Source organism: Chinchilla lanigera, unplaced genomic scaffold (genome assembly GCF_000276665.1).
Source record: "Chinchilla lanigera isolate Chin_1 unplaced genomic scaffold, ChiLan1.0 scaffold00005, whole genome shotgun sequence".
Taxonomy (NCBI): domain Eukaryota; kingdom Metazoa; phylum Chordata; class Mammalia; order Rodentia; family Chinchillidae; genus Chinchilla; species Chinchilla lanigera.
In genome coordinates, this window is record NW_004955406.1 from 12,446,157 (window position 1) to 12,458,347 (window position 12,191).

General features: G+C 37.9%; 1 protein-coding gene and 1 long non-coding RNA gene across 6 annotated transcripts in view; one reads left to right on the forward strand and one right to left on the reverse strand.

Moving 5' to 3' along the window:
- Positions 1–12,191, forward strand: part of Dnm3 (dynamin 3) — a 535,700-nt gene that overhangs the window by 100,674 nt on the left and 422,835 nt on the right. The window lies entirely within an intron of this gene.
- LOC106149922 lies at positions 5,209–7,260 on the reverse strand. The gene is made up of 3 exons (XR_001236400.1): positions 7,221–7,260; positions 5,613–5,677; positions 5,209–5,476 (listed from the first exon to the last, which is right to left on the reverse strand). It is a non-coding gene; the product is annotated as an uncharacterized LOC106149922 (long non-coding RNA).

Sequence of the window (12,191 nt, forward strand, 5' to 3'; positions counted from 1 at the left end):
TTCTCCTTCCCGTTCTCCTTCTCCTTCTTCTTTCTGTTCATTTTAGTTATCCATTCTTGACTGGGTCTTTTATTTTAGTGGGGGAGTCAATTTTTTTTGAGTTCTTTATATATTTTAGATATTCACTCTCTGATGAATAGCTGGAGAATTTTTTTTCCATTTTATGGGTTGCTCATTCACTCTGTTGGTTGCTTTTTTTGCTGCGAAGAAACTTTTTACTCTGATATGATCCCACTTGTTGATTATTTATTTCTTGTGAGATGGAGTTTCTGTTCATAAAGTCCTTGCCTACACCTATGTCTTCATGAGTTTTACCTATTTTATCTTCCTGTTTATTTGTTGCTTATGAATACCCACTTGCCCCAGTGCCATTTGTGAAAGAACTATACTTCCTACCTTGTATGATCTTAGCACCCCTGTCAAAAATTTATTTATCATAGATGTATGTTTTATATATCATATATATCTCATTTCTATTGATCTACATATCCATTCTTGTACCAGCACCACACTGTCATACTTACTTTTGCTCTGTGGTATTTTTTGAAGTTAGGAAGCAGGAGTCTTTCTACTTTGTTCTTATTTTTCAAGATTGTCTTGTCTATCTTGAGTCCTTCAAAATTCTACATGAATTTTATAATCAGTTTATGTTATTTCAGAAACACAAGATGTTTTAGCATCTGAAAATCACTTCATATAGTGCATTATATGAATAGAATGAAAACCAAGCAAAAAAGTCTGAGGATCACCTCAATAGGTTTAAAAAATATTTGATAAAATCCAATACTCATTCATAATGAAAGGCTTACTAAAATGTTAAGAGCACAGAATGTTACTTATTAAAATGTTAATACACAGAATCTTAGGTGATCAAGAAAGTGAGTATTCAAGTCTTGCTGGTGGTTGTGTGGGAAGAAGGAAGTTAGGAGATTGTAAGGTGGGAGCCACTTATGTGTTTGAGTTTTAGCAAGGAGGCCAGTGTATCTGAAGGTGTAAGGGAAAGAGGAGGGATAATATACCTTAAAAAGAGCATGATAAGACGATTTGAACTTTAAAGTTGGTGTCACAGACTATAAGAGAAAGAAAGCCTAGGCTAGAGTGGTTGAGGTATCAGAGGGTGGGTTAGGATAATTCTTTACATATGAGGAGAAGGGAGAGACATTTCTTCTAATATAACCAAATAGAAATAGGAAAAGGTGGGAGAAGTTGCAGGTAAGTCTGTATAATGATAAGAGAGCTGAAGGGTTCCTGATGTGATGCCTTTGTTTTCTACAGGAAGTAGGAGACAAGGTATTTGCTAAGGATCATTTTTCTTTTCCCCTTCCCATAGTTCTGTGTCTCATTGTCTCCTCAGTCCCTTATTGCAATGGCCAGAACCAATATTATTACCAATATTACTATTATTATTATTACATTGGTCAGAACCAGGCTTTGTTCTTGGTTGTGATGAAATACCTCTGGTGTTCAGTTGTGCACATATTACTGTTTTTTTTTGTCCTGGTAGGGAATTGTTTAGTTCCTAATTTTTAAAATATCTTAAAGCATGTTATATGGGTGTATAATTTTATTGAGTATAATTTGGCACTTATAGAGAAACACATAAAATTTCTTTGATATGTTCACCTTTCCTTGTTTATCCTTGTAGTCCTAGGATATTGATTATAGTAACTTACACTTTATTGCATGAAGTAATTCTGTTGATTTATTTAGGTTATTTACCTGTCTTTCCTTCCACATACATCTATTCATCACTTACATTATCAAATCAAAATTATACTAGTCAACAAAAAATAATCTCTATTTCTTTGGACTTTTCTCCTGTTAGATATTGCAACTCTTAAAAAGCCAGTTACATCTTAGTGCTTCCAGTTAGAGGGGGCTTTTGACCTTGCTCTTAAAGAGGGTTATGCTTACACCTGTGCTTGCAGAGATAGCAGCCAAGGATGGGAAGAGCATTTGCCAGCTTAGACTGGAGGCTGTGCTGGTGCCTGGGCCAGAGGCATGGAATGTCCCAAATTATTTGGATTCTCAGTAACGTCGTGAGTTTTGATTCTATATACATAGGTTCTACATACGTAACTGTAATGATAAGTGGCTGTTATTTTTTGAGCCTTCATCAGTATTGTCAACACTGTATATTTTAATGATATTTTTATCTAATCCTTACAAGAATTTTCTGAGATAGATACTGTGATTCCCATTTTATAAAAGAGATGCACAAAGGTTGAACAATTTATCCAAAGTGTCACAATTGTTAGTATCTGTATAATACTATTAACATGGCATTTTAAAAATAGGGAACTCTTACTGCTTGTTCTTATATTTGCAGGGCATTTTTTATATTTTTATGTAAAGGAGTATAGATATTTACATAGTAAATATGGATATTATTTGACTAATTTATATTTTCAGTTTAATTTCTAACATAATTTCCATTTAGTGACATTTAACTGTTTATCTCTGTGTACTATATTAGTTGTATTGGCATTAGTTGCTAAACCAGGCAACTAGTTAGAAACTCTAAGCTTTATCCTATATAATTTGTTTTAGGATATTAATATTGCTTTTTTAAATATAGTAAATAGCTACATTTATTGATTAGTTTTTTTCTAGTACCAGGAACCGAACTCAGGACCTTGAGCTTGCTAGGCAGGGCTTTGTGCCACTGAGCTATATTCCAGGCTAGTAACTACATTTATTGAAGATCACAGGATGGTAGGAGAAACAGAAAGAAGAGTGAAGGGAAATAGAGGCTGAGGGGAAAAAAGGACTTGAGGGTGAAAGAAAAAAGAGCCCCAAGTGGGAAGGAGAAGAGCAGGGTAGATATTAGCATTGTTATGGTTTGTGTCTGGATGTCCTCCAAAGCCTCATGTGGTCATGGAGGGGCAGGCTTTTTGAGAGGCAGCTGAATCTAGAGTTTGTGAGTTTGTAATTGGTTCATTGTCTAGTGCTGGAATTGGCAGTATAAGTGCTACACCTGCCCTAGGGTGGTAGCCTGCATATAATATAAGAGAAGAATCTTACTCCTCCCATTTTGGCTCTTGTTGCTTTTACTGTCTTCTGCTATCATGAATGTTTGCCCTTCACCATGACATCCTGCTTTGGAGCTGGCTGATTATGAACTGAAACCCATACAAGCTGTGAGCTAAATAAACCTTTCCTCCCTTAACTTTGTGTGTTAGGTATTTTGTCTCAGCAATGAGAGAAAAGTAACTAACACAGAATTTGGTACCAGAAGAGAAGTCATTGCTATGACTATACCTGACCATGTGGTTCAAGAGCCTTTGGGACTGGCTTGTGGGAAGAGTTTGGAAGGGTTCAGTGATGTCTTCTGAAAGAATAGAGCTGGAACACCTTATGTTGTTCTGAATGGGAGAGTCAGGTCAGAGTTCAGAAGACCAGCAGGCTGATATAAATCCTGCTGGGAAAGACCAGAATTGGGAGGTTTCTTCTGGGAAGAAGTATTGCATTGGCTGTTGGACTCCAGATGATATGTGTTATGGCTTAGCAGAAAGTGTCTGCATTTTGCTCATGTCCAGAGACTTTGCCTGAGACTAATATTAAGGGCAGTGGACTAATTAAACTGCACAAGAAACTTCAAATCAGTCTAATGTTCAGGCAGTGGGATAGCTATCATTTGGGGCTTTTAACAAGATCTATCATGAGAATCAAGAACAAAGAGCCCAGCAGAATTGTTTAAAATATTGTGAGTTTGGCTAGAAAGGAATCCCCAGGAAAGCTGTGGACTGCAAAGATACAGCATAAGAGATCTCCACTGCTGAGAAGAAACAGAATACAAAAGAGAGCCTGAGGGCATAACAAGAAGCAGCAAGTCTCCATCCTTTGAAGCCTCAAAATTGCCATAGTAAAAGACTGCTTTGAGAAGAAAGCCACAAAGCACCATGTTCCAGAAGGTCAATCAATGGCTTCAGATTGTTCCAGAGTGATGGTGGCTGCACCATAGTTCAGAATGGTAGCAGCCTAGAGAATTTGTTCCTTGGAATTGGATTCAGAGTGCTCAGCAATCCAGACTGAGTCCCTACTGCCAAGACAGAAGGAAGCCTGAGTACTGCTCCAGCTGGCAACAGACCTTGGCATCATTCAAGTGGTGCTGGTTGTAAGTGCACGCAAAATGCATGAGTTGTGGGATAAGAAGGCTTCCAGCTAGATTTCAGAAGGCTTGGGAAGCCAGGCAGTGTGCCCCTGAGAGGGCAATATACGAAGCTGTGAGAGTAAAGCCAAAGGTGCAGTGAAGACTCCAGAACTTTGGAGAAGCCAGGAATGTGGATTGTCTGAGGAAAGCTGCAAGGAGGGAGCAGAGCAGGCTCAAGAGAGAACCCCTGGGAGATGTAACCACTAGGAGTGTTGTAAGGGCAGAGTCACCCAAGCCCTTTAGAGTTCACAGCTTGCCATAGGTTGCATCGAATGCTGCATGTGGAACTACAGGATTTAATATTTGCCTTGCTGGATTGTGGACTTGCTTTGGTCCCATTCTTTTGTCTTCCCCTGTTTGTAACTTTTGTAATGAAAATGTCTATCTTGTGCCATTGAATGTTGGAAGTGCTTAGCTTTATTTCATTTGTACAAGAGCTCACAGCTAAGAATTTGCCTTATATCTCAGAGGAGACTTGAAACTTGGACTTTTCAGCAATGCGGAAACTGGTAGGACTGTGGCAACTCTTAGAGATGGACTAAATGCCTTTTGCATAAAGGGCTGTGCATGAATCTTTGGGGGCCAGGGGCAGAATGTTATTTTGCCACTCATATGGTCACGGGGGCGGGGCGTGGGTGGAGCAGGCTTTTCAAGAGGCAGATGAATCTACAGTTTATGATGGGTTCATTGTCTAGTGCTGGGATTGGGGGTATGAGTGCTACACCCACCTTAGTGCAGGTAGTCTGCATACAATAGAGGAGAGAAAAAAGGCTTCCTCTTCCACTTTGGGCTCTTGTTGCTTTTGCTGTCTTCCACCACCATGAACTGTTGCCCCTTACCATGCCACCCTGCCTTGGAGCAAGCCGATTGTGGACTGAAACCTCTACACACTGTGAGCTAAATAAACCTTTCCTCTCTTAATTTTGGGTGTTGGGTATTTTGTCTCAGCAACGAGAGCAAAGTAATTAAGACAGAATACCAAGCACAGAAAAATATCCTAAGAAATCATATAGTACTGCAAGGAAAGTAAGAAAAAGCATTAACTTCTCTTTTTTTATTGATAAAGGTAAAACTTTTTGAGGGGTAAGGTCACAGTAGTTTTGTTTTAGAGGAACATTTCTGGAGATGGGGCTTGGGAGGCCAAGAGCTGGACAAAGCACTGCTGAGGTGGTGAGTGGGGACTGTAGCTCCAGGAGCAAGGAAGCAGGGAGAGGGTCTCAGGAGACAGCCAGGCAGATGTCAGCACCTCACTGCTTCCTCCTGGCTTGTGCTGAACCGGCTTATGCCAGCTCCCCATCTCCAGTTATATGCATTTCTTCTCACCTGTGTATTCAGTGACATTATGGTGACAGGGATAGCCAGGAGCTGGTCACGGTGGTAGGACTCACACTGTGGAAACTGACCAGGGCCCCATGTCAGGGTTGTTTCTCCATGGGGCAGTCTGTTATTAATCACTTACCGGCGTGCCACTGGTTTCCTCCTCAACACTGGACCTTGCTGCTCACTACTGAAGTCATACGTCAGCTGAGAAAACAAATATATTGGAGTATGATCTTTTTGATGAACTACTGAGCACATTGAACATATTAAAGTGTGCATGATTTATGAAATGATTCATTTGGAATTTGATGGAGCAACATCTGAAGGAGAGGTTTTTTTTCTTTAGGACCTCAGAATCTATGTCATTCTGTATTAAAGATTGCTGTAAAGAACTTACAAAAGTAAATCTTGTAGGCTGTGGTTAAAGGTGAATGCTTTTATCTCCCTGAGAGCTTTTCTATGCTAAAATATTTCTCTAATTGCTGTTACATTGTTTACTGTGTATTATTTCAATGACATTGGTGTAGGTGTAAGAAAACAAGATAGTATGAGAAATTCCAAAATGAACACGTTCAAATGAAAGAAGTATTCCTTTTTTTTGTGAAAGTTTTTCTTCCTGCTCTTTTCATGTACTTTAATATATTGTTATCCTATCAAAATTTGATGTACCACCTTCATTTGTATCCCCTGAACAATGCTTAAAAAAATTTTATGTGATTTTTAGTATATTAGAGAATGCTTATCATTCAGTTCAATATCTTGAGAGTTTCTTTGGAGTTGCTATCATCAATTTTTCCCTATACTGGGACCTAAACTCAGTATCTTCACACTGAGCAACATCTTCAGCCAGTTTTTATTTTTTATTTCAAGACAAAGTTTCACTTAGTTGTTAAGTTGCCCAGACTGGGTTCAAATTTGCAATCCTCCTGCCTCAGCCTCGCAGACTACTGGGATTATAGGTATGTGCCACCACATCTGGGTAAACAATCATTTAATAAAAAAAGATACCTGATAACAGAAATCAGAAAACTGGTGTTGGAGGCACCTGGTGATTAAAAATTGGATGTACAGATAGCAAGTCTGAGAAGCAGCAGCAAAGCATTTGAAGATGTTGAATCTCCTGCTCTTTGAGAGGGACTGTGTGGAGACTCTTTGGAGCACAATTAAGTCTAGAGAAAAGTTTCAACTTCTTACACATGAGATATTTGAAAGATGTATGTATAGTAGTTAGACTTTAAATCCTGATTTATACTCAATGATCAAGATTACTTTTCTACTTTCAAAAACTAGATCTACAAATATTCAGGTATTACTTTGAATAACAACGCTAACAAATTTAAAAACTATGTATCTCATTTAGTTTCACATTTAAATATCTGAATTTAATTGGTATTTAGAATGTGACAGTTTACTTTTATGAAGGGTTAAGTGTTTTCTTTTCGCATTAAAATTAACCCCATGGTGAAAAACAAATGTGCCTTTAAAAAGATCCTTTCTTAACAATAACTTTGACTTTGCTCTGCCTCACACTGGTTCCCTCTTGCTCCCTTCCACATACAGCACAGGTCTGGAGGAGTCATACTTTAAAGTCCCTTGAATGCAGGTACCCTTTAAGTTAACGCACATAAGCTAACCTGGGACCATTTTAAAGATGCTGAGTATACTATTTAGTTCACTAGGTCTGAGTAGATAACAGCAAGCAGAAACACCAAAATGAAACCCAGGACTTGGAGGCAGATTTACTTACATCAGTGAGCACTGATTGGGATCACTTCCCGAATATCAGGCCCTGATCTCTGGTGGTCTAGGGCTTATATGAGATAAGCAAGCAGGAAGTAGAGAGGCAGAACGGCTTGTCAACTGGGATTGGTTTATACAATGTGCCGTCATAGTGATCAGCTATGCATCACAGTGACCAGCCGTTGCTAAGAAACAGGGGCAACCAGAACTGGAACAGGAACTGTTACCTGGGCAACTAAAAGCTGAAGTGTACTGGCTGGGGGGCATTTTCTGTTACGGGCAGGGCCTAGTAATGTACATTTTAATGGTCTACTGGCAGCTGCTTTGAAAGTTGTTGGCCTCTGAATTCCATCTGAAGAAACACTCCTAACAGAGGCTGGAGGTTTAGCTCAGCAGTGTTAACACCTGCTTGGAAAGTGTGAGGTCATGAGTTCAATTCCTGGTACCAAAAAAAAAAAATCTGCTGTCTGATATTGAGCTCAGTGCCAGGACCTGGCCTCAATGCTTCAAAAAACCTGGGTAGCTTCATAGACTGTGGGAAGTTGACAGTCTGAAAACACCAAGTTTTGTTGTTAGGTAACCAACTCGCCCTCCAGGCGCAAGTGCAGAACTGAAAGCCATTGGTAGAATCCCTGGAGCACTTCGTTCTTCCCACCCTCACAGCCTGACACCACCTCTTCACCGAAGTCTGCGAATTTCCAGTGACCCCAAAGAAAGTCATGCAGTTGTCAAGCTCATGATTTTAATTCTGGGAAATGTAACTAGCAAAAGTAAATTGGAAAATATGTGGTGAGGGAGTTAAACAATGGGAATATTCCTTTCCCAAAAGGTTTGAGGATTACTGGCTTAGGAGGGGTTAAAGGTATTCTTGTGGGGGATGTTTTGGGATTTTAAAAAAATATCAGACACCAAGTAATAAGTGAACTCCCAAAGGTCTTAGGTAGAAAACACGCTTGTGAAGTGGATAGAGGTGCAGATGCTATATTCATGTTTTAAGATAAGACTTTATCCAAATATTCTCACATTTACAATCCAATGCATTGACAGGGCAAAGCAGCTCTCGCAGGAATCTTACAAACTTTGTTTTTGAAGGATAAAAAGGTATCCAGTGTTATCTGGGACTTTCATCCAGACCTAAAATTAACCCCATGACCTAGTTTAACTCTAGTTTGATTATGTTTTCCAGGTCACTGGTCTTTTAATATTTGCATATCTCAAGAAATTCAGCTTGACTTCATTTTGTGCATGGGAACCTTCTGTGAATTATTAGTTACATTCCCTTTCCTTTTCTCTTTTTCCTTCTTCTTGCAGCCCTCTGAAATGTTCACCCTTTTTCTTTCTTCTTCCTTACTTCCCCCTCTTTCTCCCTCCCTCTCCTCTTCTCCCTTCATCTTTTTCTTCTCTCCCTCACTCCTTCTCTTTCTTTTTTAGATAAGGTCTTGCATGTAGTCCATGGCTGGCCTAGAACATCTGATCCTCCTGCCTCAGCCTCTCAAGTATGGAATCACAAGCATGCAGTACTACCCCAGCCTCTTATTTTCTTTCATTATCTCATTTTCTTGGCTACACATTTACTAGTAGTCCTAGATTTACTAATAGTTCAGCTATGCACTTTCTAATATAAAATAGAAAACAATATTCATTCAACTGTCAAGATTTTCAGAACAATAAAGGAGTCATTATAAGCAAAGAAACCTCAATTGTTTTTCAGTTATGTGACTGCCCTTTAATACTATGTATGGGGCTGGGGATTTAGCTCAGTGGCACAGCTCCTGCTTGGCAAGCACAAGGTCATGAGTTCGATTCCCAGTACCAGAAAACAACAACAACAACAACAACAACAACAACAACAAATACTATGCACATTTCCAGTGAGGAGAGAAATGACTAACCTAAATGTTCAACATTTCTCCTTAATGAAAATGGAATAATTACATATTTCAGTAGAATAGTCACTCATGATTGTGAGGTTAAGATGACTTTTGAGTTGGTGACAATTTATTGTTTTGTGGGTCTGTTTCTCATCATTCTATTTCAAGATATGGTATTGAGGTCTGTCCACTGCCTTGAATCTCTAAGCAAACAATTACAGTTTTCTAATCTTACACCCTTTGGTCCATATAGTGTCTACTCTAGAATGGTACTGGCTTAACAAAGGGACATGGTAAGGGAAGAACAAATTCCTTAATGTTAAGACTTCTCTTTCTTTCTATCCTCCTTTCTGCTTCCATTAAAAACAATTGTTTTGAAATAATTGATGTTGAACAGGACTTTAAGGTGAAAGAGAAAGGGTATGAATGGTTTTTGTATGGGAAAAAATGAATACAGTTGTTTTACATCATGCCTATGTCTACAGTCAACTAATAATTATTACTCCCCTTCTTTTCCCCTTGGCTTTCTGTTTGGGTCTCAAAGCACAGCAGTCACAGGTTGCATACATGCCCCCACTTTGCATTTGTTGGATGGGTTGGAGCAGTTTGGGTGGGATTTTGTTGGTGTTCTCTTCCTCTGGGGACATGCTTTGTTCTCTGTGCTATTACAACCTGCATCTGCCTTCTCATGAAACACTGATCAGTAGTCACCTGGCCAACAGGGCAGGGTGGGTTATTGTCTGCTGAGTAATGTCTGCGAGTTTAAGAGGGTGGTTATCAGGTGGTCTGAAAAGCATAAGAACAGACTGTGGTAGAGTTGTTCTTCTGACTTACAAGATGATTTTGTATTAGCTGCACTTGTATTTTTCAATGTGAACTAAATTCACACTAAGGACCTTTCAATAATTGTGTTAGTTTAATATTAACAGCCTCCTGTAAGCCTAGTGGAACTTTTTCTTGTTGTTTTCCCAGAGTGATTTGGTTTATAAATTTTTGTCTTCACATTTTTGCATTATTCATCCAACTATTCATTGAACACATTTTGATAGCCACGTAGGCAAGAAAAATCACCAGGCTGTGGCCTGTATACTGTGCTTCAGCTGTTTTCCTATGACTATCATCATGGTTAATATTTAGAGAGACCTGAAATTTGTTTAACCTCTGCATAAATAACGTACTGGATAGAATTGTCTCTGTCACTTTTAACTTCAGTTTTTATTGTTCATTATATTGGAATTTGGGGTTATGCAATACTTTACAAGGATTACAAAAAATAGGATTTAGGAAGAACATTTTTCTCTGCAAGACATGTCAAAAGCAAAGTAAGAATCTGCCCCTGGGGAAAGCATGTAACCTGCAGTTTTCATTTTATCCATTTTCTCTTATTCTTTATATTCCCCATCATTCCCTTTTTCTTGATATGCATATAATATATCTAACTCATCATTCTATTATTTTAACATATTATTTTTGCTCTGTATATGTCTACCAGTGTCCATACTAGATTCTAGGCTTTCATTGATTAGACACTAGTACAGAATTCAGAATAAACATAAATATATTTAAATATAATATGGGCTTATTTTAATTTACAAGGTAAGTGTAGTCATGAAAAGTCTAGCTTGCTTGTGTCTATAATATACTTAAGATTGTTGAATGTGGGTTTTCATTAAGGTAAATGCATGAAGAAGGTTTAACAAATATTTGTTGATCCCTTTTGCTCATGTGAAAGCTGTTTCTCCAGGTTTTTGATAGTTGTAGAGAGGTATACAAAAGAAACAGTCCCTAAAGTAGTAGAGTTGTGCTGTATTTTATTTTTTTAATTTCTGAATTTTTTTACTTTAAAGAGAAAAAAACAATAAAAATGATATAAAATTTCAAAACAAAATGATAGGGAATTAACAATAGTTATTATATAGCACATTGTTATCTTCAAAGTAGTTACTCAGATTACCAGGTATAGATATGCAAAATTGATTAAACACTATAAGTACTAAGTGTTCCTTTCAATAAACTACTAGAAAGTAGTAGTATAATCATCTTAGCTATCTTGTATATATACATACATATCTTTTTTCCCTTCTTTTCTCTTCCTGCCCCCAATTGTTGTTCTACCTTTTGAGCAGTTTCTTTCCCTTTACCTATATCTACTGTAACTTTTGGATTTTATTTACTTTAACAGTTTCTTACACTAGCGAGACAATATGATGTTTACACATGTGATTCTGATTTATTTCACTTATGAGTATGGCTTCTAGTTGCATCCATTTACCTGTAAAAGCCTCGAGTTTATCTTTCTTTATAGCTGAGCAGTACTTCATTTTATAAAAATGTCACATCTTTTTTATCCATTCCTCAGTGGATGGGCATTTGGGTTATTTCTAAGATTTAGCTATTATAAATTGTGCTGCTATAAACATGGGTGCACATATATTGCTGTGATATGATGTTTTCATTTCTTCTGGGAAAATACCCAGAAGGAGAATAGCTGGATCAAAAGGGATCCCTAATCTTAGTTTTTAAAGGAATCTCCACACTGCTTTTCACAGTGGTTGTACCAGTCTACACACCCATCAACAAAGGAGAAGTGTTCCTTTTTCCTCCACAGCCCCGCTAGCATTTGTTATTGGTTGATTTTTTTTCATGATAGCCATTCTTTTAGGGGGTGAAATGGAATCTCAGTGTTGTTTTAATTTGCGTTTCTCAAATGACCAATCATGCTGAACATTTTTTCATATATTTAATTGTCATTTGTATTTTTTTTAATTTGGTGTTTGAACTGGGGAGCCCTGACTTTTATCAATTCTTTATACGTTCTAGACAGAAGTCCTTTGTCTGAGAGACACTTGGCTAAAATTTTTTCCACAGCTTGTGGGTTTTCTTTTCACTGTGTTGGAGATTTCTTTTAATATGCAAAAACTTTTTAAGAAGATGATATCGCAGTTGTTGATTCTTCTATTTCCTGTACAGTTTGGTTTTTGCTCATGAACTCTCCGCCTACCCCTATGTCTTCAAGATTTCTACCACTTTCTCTTCCAGTACATTATGTGTTTCTGTTTTAATATTTAGATCTTTGATCCATTTTGACTTTAGTGCATGGTGATAGA